The 11,149-nt window shown below is 40.6% G+C and overlaps 1 pseudogene; it reads right to left on the bottom strand.

Annotated features, from left to right (window-relative positions):
• Positions 1-7,721: 7,721 nt before the first annotated feature.
• On the bottom strand, positions 7,722-8,507 carry LOC105534230 (annotated as a pseudogene).
• Between the last annotated feature and the right edge of the window lie 2,642 nt (positions 8,508-11,149).

Raw genomic sequence — 11,149 nt, 5'->3', positions numbered from 1 at the left:
AGAAAAGGCAAGAACTGTTTTCTTTGGCTGACCCCAGGGCTTGATTAATTTGCTCACCATTTCTTTGGCTGTGAAAGTTTTCACTTTTATTTACATCATGACAGACAGTGGAAACATTGCTTGATAATGTTTCGGCACAGAAAGCTGGTAGGTTTTGAGAATTTAGAAGAGAAAATTTGTTAGTTTTTGTGTTCCTTAGAAAAGAGTTTTCTGAGTACAGTATTACAAAAAAGAAATGAATGCCTTTTCAAATGGTTGCTCTTTTTTTTTTTTTTTTTTTTTGAGACAGTGTCTTACCTTATCGCCCAGGCTGGAGTGCGGTGGCATGATCTAGGTTCACTGCAACCTCCGCTTCCTGGGTTCAAGGTATTCTCATGCCTCAGCCTCCCGAGTAGCTGGGATGACAGGCATGTGCTGCCATGCCTGCCTAATTTTGTGTCTTTAGTAGAGATGGGGTTTCACCGTGTTGGCCAAGCTGGTCTCGAACTCCTAGCCTTAAGTGATCTGCCTGCCTTGGCCTCCCAAAGTGCTGGGATTATAGTTGTGAGCCACCGTGCCCGACCACAGTTGCTCCATTTTTTACTGAACTTCTGTTGCACTTGTATTGACAGCGTTTATGGGAACTCTCAAATGTGTCACCAAAAATCTATATTTGAAAGATTTCCAGACTGTATTATTCTAGAGCTAGGAGTTTTAATTATACACATCTATCTGTATTGTTAAAAGAAAAAGTTTAAACAAATTAAATTTAACAGTGTTTAATTGAGCAAAGAACAATTTGTGATTTGGGCTGCCTCCCAAGCCAGAGTAATAAGCTCAGAGACTCCAGTGCAGCCACATGGTGGAAGAAGATTTATGGACAGAAAAGGGAAAGTGATGTATAGAAAACGGAAGTGAGGTACAGAAACAGGTGGATTGGTTACAGCTTGGCATTTGCCTTATTTGAATACAGTTTGAACCCCTGGCCACCTTTAATTGGCCAAAATTTGGTGATTGGCACAAGAGTAGGTTATAGTCTGTTTATATTTCCAGTAAAGTTTCAGTTTTCTATGTCCAGAGAAACCTTTACGCTAAACTTAAAATATATGAGAAGGCAGCTTTAGGTTAAACTTAATGTAACAATATTCTCCAAATACCTAATCTATGAATAAGTATCTTCTTTGAAGACGGGAACTGTACTTCAGGTTCTTTTCTGTTTAGCATCTAATTCCAAGATTTCTTCCAGCAATCTTGGAATTACGTTGTAAAATAATGTACAGAAAGCCTTGTGCACTGTGAAACAAAAATTTTATTATAATTGTGGTTATTCATCTTTTGGATATTTCACAGTCTCATAATACCACGCCCCATTTTCAGATACCATACGATGCTCTGAAATAAGCACACTCATGTAGATTTGTATACGTCTCATGTAACCTAGTAGTTTGTAGCATGGCCTCAGGAGTCAAACTGCTAGGCTCTACATCACCCAGCTCAGCTACTTTCTGGCAGTTTAACTATGGGCAAATTAGTTAATCTCACTCTGCCTTACTTTCCTTGCCATTAAAATAGTGATAATGACAGTACCCCTTTCAGAGCATTGCTGAGACAAGTAAAGTGTTGAACTGTCACGTGGAATGCTCAAAATATGTGACTGTATTACCACTTTGATAAACTCTGGCCTTGAAAGCAATAATAATAAATGTTAGGTTGCAAAAGACTTAGTAGCTAAGGGGAGCCTAAGGAGTAAATGGGGACTAAACATAACATGGTGTCTAGATAGGATCCTGCAACAGGAAAAGAACATTAGGTAAAAACAAAGGAAATCCAAATAAACAATCAACTTTAGTGAATTAGAAAAAATTGTTAGCCTGGGAAAATAAAACATTTTCTGTTTAAAAAAAAATTCCACTCATATAACTTTATGGTTATATAAAAAAATCAACTTGTTGGCTAAAATAGAGATTGATAAGGCAGAAAATGAAAGTTCTCACCTTTCCAAAGATAACTACTCTTAATGGTTCAGAGTATTACATACAGAGTATTATATGCAAAAGTAATTGCACTTTTGCACCATGAATTTTAAATCATTTTTATTAGGCTCAAACACATTTTTATTAATCAAAATAGGAACCATTATAATCAACACATTTTTGCCAATGAGAAATAAGTTTGTTTATTCCTGTAGAGTAAAAATCTATGGGCCGGGCACGGTGACTCACTCCTGTAATCCCAGCACTTTGGGAGGCTGAGGCGGGCGGATCACAGGGAGGATCACATGAGGTCAGGAGTTCAAGACCAGCCTGGCCAACATGGCGAAACCCCGTCTCTACTAAAAATACAAAAATTAGCTGGGCATGGTGGTGGGTGCCTGTAATCATAGCTACTTGGGAGGCTAAGGCAGGAGAATCGCTTGAACCCAGGAGGCAGAGGTTCCAGTGAGCCGAGATCCTGCCACTGTACTCCAGCCTGGGCAATAGAACGAGATTCAGTCCCCCCACTCCCACCAAAAATAATCTGTGCTTCATAATTCAACAAATTCTTGAAAAGCATTTGCTGCATTCTGCTGGTTGTGGAAGTGTTTTCCCTGCAAAAAATCATTGAGATGCTTGAAGAAGTGGCAGTCAATTGGCGAGAGGTCAGGTGAATATGGTGGATAAGGCAAAACTTTGTAACCCAATCCCTTCAACTGTTGAAGCGTTGGTCGTGCGAAGTTCCTTTGGCCATTGTCATGGAGAAGAATTGGGCCTTTCCTATTGACCAATGCTGGCTGCAGGTGTTGCAGTTTTCGGTGCATCTCATCCATTTGCTGAACATACTTCTCAGATGTAATGGTGTTCCTGGGATTCGGAAAGCTATAGTGGATCAGACCGGCAGCAGACCACCAAATGATAACCATGACCTTTTTTCTGGCGCAAGTTTGGTTTTAGGAATTGCTTTGGAGCTTCTCCCAGTCTAGCCACTCAGCTCATCGTTGTTGGTTGTGGTATAAAATCCACTTTTTATACCACATGTCACAATCTGATTGAGAAATGGTTCGTTATTGTTTCACACAATGAGAGAAAACAACACTTCAAAATGATGAGTTTTTTTTTATTTTTGCTCAGCTCATGAGGCACCCACTTACGAAGCTTTTTCACCTTTCCAGTGTGCTTCAAATGCTGAGTGACCGTAGAATGGTCGATGTTGTTCTTTGGCAACTTTTTGTGTAGTTGTAAGAGGATCAGCTTTGATGGTTGCTCTCAACTGGTCATTGTCAACTTCCATTGGCCGGTCACTAAACTCCTCATCTTCAAGCCTCTCATCTCCTTCGCAAAACTTCTTGAACCACCACTGCACTGTATGTTCATAAGCAATTCCTGGGCCAAATGTGTTGTTGATATTGTGAGTTGTCTCCACTGCTTTATGACCCATTTTTAACTTGAATATCACTTGAATCTGCTTTTTGTCTAACATCATTTCCATTGTCTAAAATAAATATAAAATAAACAGCAAGTAATAAGTTATTAGCAAGAAAACATAAAGTGAGAAATATGCATTAAAATGATGTATAACATAACCACAATTATGTAAGAATGTATTCTAATATCAGACAGCAAATTTCAGCAATGCAAAATCCATGAGTACATTTGCACCAACTGAATACATCCTTCCAATGGCATCATTTGTACTTATTTATATTTATATAGTTAATCTATTTATTTACTTACTGAACAAATGGGATAATTTGCAGGATAGTTAATATAGCCTTTTTTTTTTTTTCTCAACAATGTATCATCTATACCAGTGCTACTCAGTCGTAGTTCATAGACCAGTGCTGGTCAGCAACGTGTTTGTTACCAGTCTATGAGGAGATAAGGTAAATCGTGACATTTCTTTCTTTCTTTCTTTCTTTTTTTTTTTTTTTTGAGACAGGCTCTCACTCTGTCACCCAGGCTAGAGTGCAGTGGCACACTCATGGCTCACTGCAGCCTCAATCTCCTGGACCCAACTGATCCTCCCACCTCAGCCTCCTGAGTAGCTGGTACTACAGATGTTCATCACTATGCCCAGCTCATTTTTGTATTTCGCCATGTTGCCCAGGATGGTCTCGAACTCCTGGACTTAAGCAATGCTCTTAACCTTGGCCTTACAAAGTTCCGGGATTACAAGCGGGAGCCACCACGCCTGGCCTCCACACTGCTTTCTTTATTCAGAAAATCTTCCTACTAAACTAAACAGTGGTTAGTGATGTGATGCTTTAGAGTCTAGCCTAAGCTCCCTATCTCATTGTGGATCTGAAATGCACAGTTTGCTGACCTTCATCTGAGTAGTGCTAGTCTGCACCACGCCATGTAAACGTATAAAGAGTTGCCTTATCCCTTTAAGAGTTATTGATATTGGGCCGGGCGCGGTGGCTCACGCCTGTAATCCCAGCACTTTGGGAGGCCGAGACGGGCGGATCACGAGATCAGGAGATCGAGACCATCCTGGCTAACACGGTGAAACCGTCTCTACTAAAAATACAAAAATTAGCCGGTCGTGGTGGCGGATGCCTGTGGTCCCAGCTACACGGGAGGCTGAGGCAGGAGAATGGCGTGAACCCGGGAGGTGGAGCTTGCAGTGAGTGGAGATCGCGCCACTGCACTCCAGCCTGGGCGACAGAGCGAGACTCCGTCTCAAAAAAAAAAAAAAAAAAGAGTTATTGATATTACTTGTTTTTCTTTTTTGATTTAGAAACAAGGTTGTCTTTCAAATGGAATAGTGGTGGCCTTTACCAATAGCCACCTCTGTTCTTTTATCTGTGTCAGTTTCAGTGATTGAACTTCATTTAAAGAGTCAACACAGTGTAGAGGTTGAGACCTTGGATAAAGCCAATTCAAATTATGGCTACTCTGGAACCTCAACTTTTTAATCTGAAAAATGGATGTGATGAATCAGTCTTATAAGATGACTCTATCTTATAAGATTATTGTGAGGCTTAATGATTAAATGAGATAATACTTTCAAAGAGCTTAACACTTTTTTTTGGCATGTAGTAAGGGCTCAATAACAATGAGTTGCCATAATAATATTATTTACTACTACCAGAAGTTATGGTCTTAATTAGTGACATTTAAAAAAAAAAATTTAAAACTCACTCATCTCCAAAGAAGTTGAAATTACGTAACAGATTAAAATGTTGCAAAGCAAACACTAAAAAAATGCGGATGTTAATGGTGCTTTAGAAAAGCAGGGAGCTATTTATCACCAGAAGCTATTCTTTACCCAGTGTTAAAAAGTGTTGTGTTGGTAGGCTTCCTATAACATTTGGCTACAAAGAGGCATTTTATTACAATTTCTTACATCATCATTAAGAGAATCTAAAGGGCTAATAAATTCTATTTTCATATATATATATTTTTTATTTTTTGAGATAGAGTTTCACTCTGTTGCTCAGGCTGGAGAGCACTGGCACAATCTCGGCTCACTGCCACCTCTGCCTCCCGGTTTCAAGCGATTCTCCTGCCTCAGCCTCCCAAGTAGATGGGATTACAGGCATTCACCACCACACCCAGCTAATTTTTTGTATTTTTAGTAGAGACGGGGTCTCACCAGGTTGGCCAGCCTGATGTCAAACTCCTTACTTGAGGTGATCTGCCTGCTTCAGCCTCCCAAAGTGTTGGGCTTACAGACGTGAATCACCGTGCGTGGCTGTCTATCTATTTTTACAGGCTTTTGCTCTATTGCCCAGGCTAGAGTTCAGTGGCATAATCTCAGCTCACTGCAGCCTTGACTTCTTGGGCTCAGGTGAGCCTCCCACCTCAGCCTCCCAAGTAGCTGAGCACACCAGCAAACCTGGCTAATTTTTTTGTAGAGATGGATGGGGTTTTGCTATGTTTCCCAGGCTGGCCTTGAACTCCTTGTCTCAAGCGATATGCCAGCCTTGGCCTCCAAAAGTGCTAGGAGTACAGCCATGAGCCACTGTGCCTGGCCTGAATTCTATTTTCTATGTGCAGTGGGGGAGTACTATTTTAATAGGGGGAGAGGTAATATTTTTATAAGGAGACCACTCTCATCATAAGATCTGCAAGTGTCTCCTTAACTTTTAAATGGTATCAGTAGTTCTAAAAGGTCAGACCACTTTCGGACCTTATTCACTATGCCATTAAAGTCGTTATAATTTGATTGTCTCCTTAATGGTGACTCAGAAGAAAGCTTGGGTTTACACTGATACTTGTAATCGAATCCAAAATGCCTGAAATCCTGTATGAAAGTTTACTATTAGGTTGGTGCAAAAGTAATGGCAAAAACCGAGATTACTTTTGGATCAACCTAGTCGATACAATATGACTGTTGCCTGGGGTTATGGTTAATGTCTTAGTAACAGCGGCTTGCATTCACAGTGTGTTCTTTTTTAAGGGAGGTCATATTGGTGTCACATTACAGATAGGAAGAAAGAAACTCAAAACTTAGAAACTTGAGGTCTTTTTCCCAAGATCACATAGCTGGTAAATGGTGGCGCCACCAGGGTCCAAACCGGTGCTGCAACCATCCTGCAGCGCTACATCAGGATGCCACCTTAAAAAAGGTTAAATGCTTACATGGCATGCCATTCATTCCATTTAAACTTCCAAAAAACTAGGAAGAATGATTGCCATCTTTGACCTAATAGGGTTTATAAGTTCAGATAAAAGTCTGTATCTTTTTGTTATTGTTGTTCAACAATTATGTGCTAACAGAAAATTGTTGTTTTATTATTACCTCAATGGATTATTTGATGAGGAAACTCGTGATGGAGCTGCCTCTTTATAGGCATTAGAAAAAGCGGTTTGAGTAGAACTTGCATGTAGAGAAGAAATACATCTAAAAAGAAAAAAAAAGTAAAAGAAAAAAAAAGAAAAGGCAGTTTGGGGAGAAATATTTTTTAAAATCCTAAATTGGAATGAATACTCTTGCTAAAATCCTGTGCCCTGTTCCTAGGGATTATAAGAATCACTGCCTCAGCTCCTTGTTACTTCCAATACAAGGCTTTGCTAGTTTCCAAATGAAGAGGTTTCTCCCTATCTTTTTTTTTTTTTGAGAAAGAGTCTTGCTCTGTCTCCCAGGCTGGAGTGCAATGGTGCGATCTCCTCTCTCACTGCAACCTCCGCTTCTGGGGTTCAAATGATTCTCCTGCCTCAACCTCCTGAGTAGCTGGGACTACAGGCGTGCGTCACCATGCCCAACTAATTTTTGTATTTTTAGTAGAGATGGAGGTTTTCCATGTTGGTCAGGCTTGTCTTGAACTCCTGAGCTCAAGCAATCCACCTGCCTCAGCCTCCCAAAGTGCTGAGATTAGGGATTATAGGAGTGAGCCACCTCTCCCTGCCTTCCAGCTTGATTTTCTTGGGAAAGAAGTTGTATCTCTTGAGCTTCTATCTCTTCTCTTGATTTTATTTAAGTGTTCACCCTTTGTTGTTGGTCCTCTTTGAGTGGTGCTAGGAATTCTGGTAGAACCACTTGACACAGGCCCCACCTCAAGCCCCCCAATTTGCATTTGTAACAAGTTACCAGGTGAGACTGATACTGTAGGTCAATGACCACACTTCGGGAACTACTGCTGTAAAAAGCAAGGGATTTTGTAACTTTCTTAAGTTAGCCAATTTAAATGCTAATTTTCCTCCCAATTTCCCAAAGATCTTTTACCTTTCTTACAATTGCTCTCAATGGACATCAGATCATGGCTATTTAAACTAAGATTCTAGAAAATGTGTGTAGCTCCTTGCTTTTTGCTTTGCCATTTTTCCTTCATTTTCATATTTTGTTCCCTTCCCAAATTGTAAAGCGCCTTTTCATGCCGCACCTGGGTAAATTGAAATCTAAAGTGGGAGCCTGATGAGCCCTTAAGGATTAATGGTTCAGTTTCCCTGCAAATCTGCATGTGCTTTTGAACTAAGGAAAAAGAACACAGGGCAATGTAACCCTTCTTAGGGCTTCGCTAGTGCATTTCAGTTTTCTACAATTACCACCAGCTCTTAGGACAGTCATCACATTTGACACCTGACTCTAGAACAACTGAAGTACAGGTTTTTTGTAGGTTATGGCTCATGCAAGTTAGCGTGAGGTTGGGAGTTTTTCTTTTCTTTTCTTTTCTTTTTTTTTTTTTTTGGTGTAAGAATATCACTGTATTTATTTTCCTACAGGAAATTTTTCTATGGCTTCAACATTTTCTCTTCAAAATTAAAAGAAAAATATTCCAAAGTTTAGAACTGGATCACTTGGTCCTTTCTCATCTTATCTCCTCCTAATTCAAAATGCTTGCATCTCTTAATGGCCAGCATCCTCTTGGATCTGCAGTTAGGCTCAACACAGTCCATCCAGCCTAGTTAGCACAATCTTCTTTGTGGTCTTAGCCTTCCAGAAAATTGGCTTTGTCTGCCCACCATAGCCACTCTGATTCTGATCATCGCGCCTCTTTCCCTGGGCATACAAGGAATCCTTGCCCTTCTTATAGTGTGTCACTTTGTGAGGCTGATGCTTGCCACACTTCTTACAGAAGGTTCTTCGGGGTTAGGTACATTGACCATCTTTGCAGCAGGGCTGTTCTGTCTATATGATGAAAACAAGAAATAGCGACCGAGACCCTCGCCTTGTACAGCTCTTGTCTAACCGGGAGTTTTTCTTTAAATGGAACATTTCGTTATGTTTCATGAGAGCACCTGTTTGATTGTTTTTGTACCCTAGTCTACTGGCAATTTATGAAATTGCTTTAACATTAGTTATATGGCAACTACAACTTACGTGAGGGGTAGGATCTCAAGTCAGACAATAAGGAGAAAACATTTTGTAAAATTACCCTTGAAAATCCCCAAGTCACCAAGAAGTGCATCCATGAAAGCTCTGAAGCCAGAAATTGATGTAAATTTCTCTTTGCTTATGGGCTATGACCCCACACTTGCCTGTGGCCACAGTCTAGTTGAAAGAGGGAAAAGATGTTAGGGAAAATAGGATTTTGTCCTTTCTCCTTTCTTCCCTTCCAAGTAAACATAGACACGTGGTTCAACTCCAATAGATTAAATGTACTGTGACTCCATTATATTGTTAAGATAATTGAAGTATTTGATTCTGGGTCACTGGTTTACATTCATTTACAGTCATGCCGGAATTAAGTATCATAAGTTCACTCATTCAACAAACAGCTATTGAATATCTTTATAGATTTATCAAGGACAGGGATTTGTTTTTTTATTGGGATCCTTTTTTGTCTTATAGTAGTCAGTCAGGCAGTGTTTGTTGAATGAATAGTGAAACACAGTCCGTGTCTTTTTGTGGTTTGTATCCTGGTTTTAAGGTGGAAAAGTAAACAAAGATTTGCCGTAGAGTCTGTTAGAGATATCTTAATTTATGGGAATATTGTGGAGGAAGAAATTCATTCTGCCTGGGAGAGTACAATACAAACTCATGAGGGAGACATCTGGGCTAGACCTTGATGGATGAGGAGTTCTCTAGGAAAGGAGGGGCATTCCAGGTAGAGGAAAGGCTCCTCAAATGATTCTAACGTGTTTCCTTCTTAACAATCATGAGCTTAGCGTTTTAAGTGCCTTGAGCAGAGTAGTAAAAGATGAGAATAACAGGTAATGCTAATAATAGCTAATAGCTATTGGGCATACAGTTTATGCCAGGCAGTGTAAGTGAATTTTACATTTTGCTTAAATCTCACAAGAAATATGTGAGGTACACACTGCTAACCCCATTATCCCATTTTCTAGATTAGAAAACTGGGGAAAGTTGGCCGGGTGCGGTGGCTCACACCTGTAATCCCAGCACTTTGGGAGGCCAAGGCGGGTGGATCACCTGCGGTCAGGAGCTCAAGACCAGTCTGACTGATGTGGTGAAACCTCATCTCTATTAAAAATACAAAAAAATTAGCTGGGTGTGGTGGTGCATGCCTGTAATCCCAGCTAGTTAGGAGGCTGAGGCAGGAGAATTGCTTGAACTCAGGAGGCAGAAGTTGCAGTGAGCTGAGATTGAGCCATTGCACTCCAGCCTGGGCATCAAGAGCGAAAATCCGTCGCAAAAAAACAAGAAAAGAAAATGGAGAAAGTTGAATTTACCAGAGATGACATAGCCAGTAAAATGACATCTATTATGTTATATAAGCCTTGGCTGAATGCCGTATAAACAGTTAGATTTTATTGTATTTTTTTTATTTTTTGAGATGGAGTCTCACCCTGTTGCTCAGGCTGGAGTGCAGTGGTGCGATCTCAGCTCACTACAGCCTCAGCTTGCAGGGTTCAAGTGATTCTCCTGCCTTAGCCTCCCAAGTAGCTGGGACTACAGGTGCCTGCCACCACGCCCAGCTAATTTTTTGTATTTTTAGTAGAGATGGGGTTTCACTGTGTTAGCCAGGGTGGTCTCGATCTCCTGACCTCGTGATCCACCCGCCTCGGCCTCCCAAAGTGCTGGGATTACAGGTGTGAGCCATGTGCCCGGCCAAACAGTTAGATTTTGTGTACAGTAGGGAGCTATTGAAAGTGATAAGGTCAAACGTGAGCATGAAAGATAGACTGGAAAACACTGAGTGGAGGGAGGCCAGTTTAAAGGTCTCCTTGTACTCTTTAGTAGCATGCTGAAGGCCTCAGTTTCATCTTAACCTTGAGAGATATGAAGGATATATGAAAGGTGGAATCAAGAGGACTTCACCGCTCATGGGAGGAAGAAGTGACTGATCTATCAGGTTTACAAAGTAGAGATTAAGACACACAGTGCTGTACCGGAAGAAAATGTCATCTTCTTTATTGTCTCCTTTTATGTTTTATTGTATATGTAATACCTAAAATATGTTCACAGAATAGCACACATGCATAATCTATAAATGTGGAAATAGATACACATTGAGATAATGCTCTTTTTTTATGGGGTCTATCACAAAAATGTTTGGGGTTGCTGGGCACGGTTACTCGCACTTGTAATCTCAGCTACTCAGAAGGCTAAGGTGAGAGGACCACTTGAGCCTAGGAGATCTAGGCTACAATGAGTTATGATTGAACCACTGCACTTCAGCCTGGGTGACAGAGTGAGACCCTGTCTCTTAAAAAAAAAAAAAAAGGCTTGAAGACTACTGATTCAAGCATATCTAAGAGATGAACCACCGCCCAGAGGTAAGTAAACCACTGGGGCAAGAAAGACTGAAGAGGTGAAGTGAGAAGATGATTACCTGAACTTTTAC

The sequence above is a fragment of the Mandrillus leucophaeus genome, unplaced genomic scaffold (assembly GCF_000951045.1).
Source record: "Mandrillus leucophaeus isolate KB7577 unplaced genomic scaffold, Mleu.le_1.0 Scaffold132, whole genome shotgun sequence".
NCBI lineage: Eukaryota > Metazoa > Chordata > Mammalia > Primates > Cercopithecidae > Mandrillus > Mandrillus leucophaeus.
Note: the sequence above shows the minus strand (reverse complement) of the source record. Positions and strands in the feature narration are given on the sequence as shown.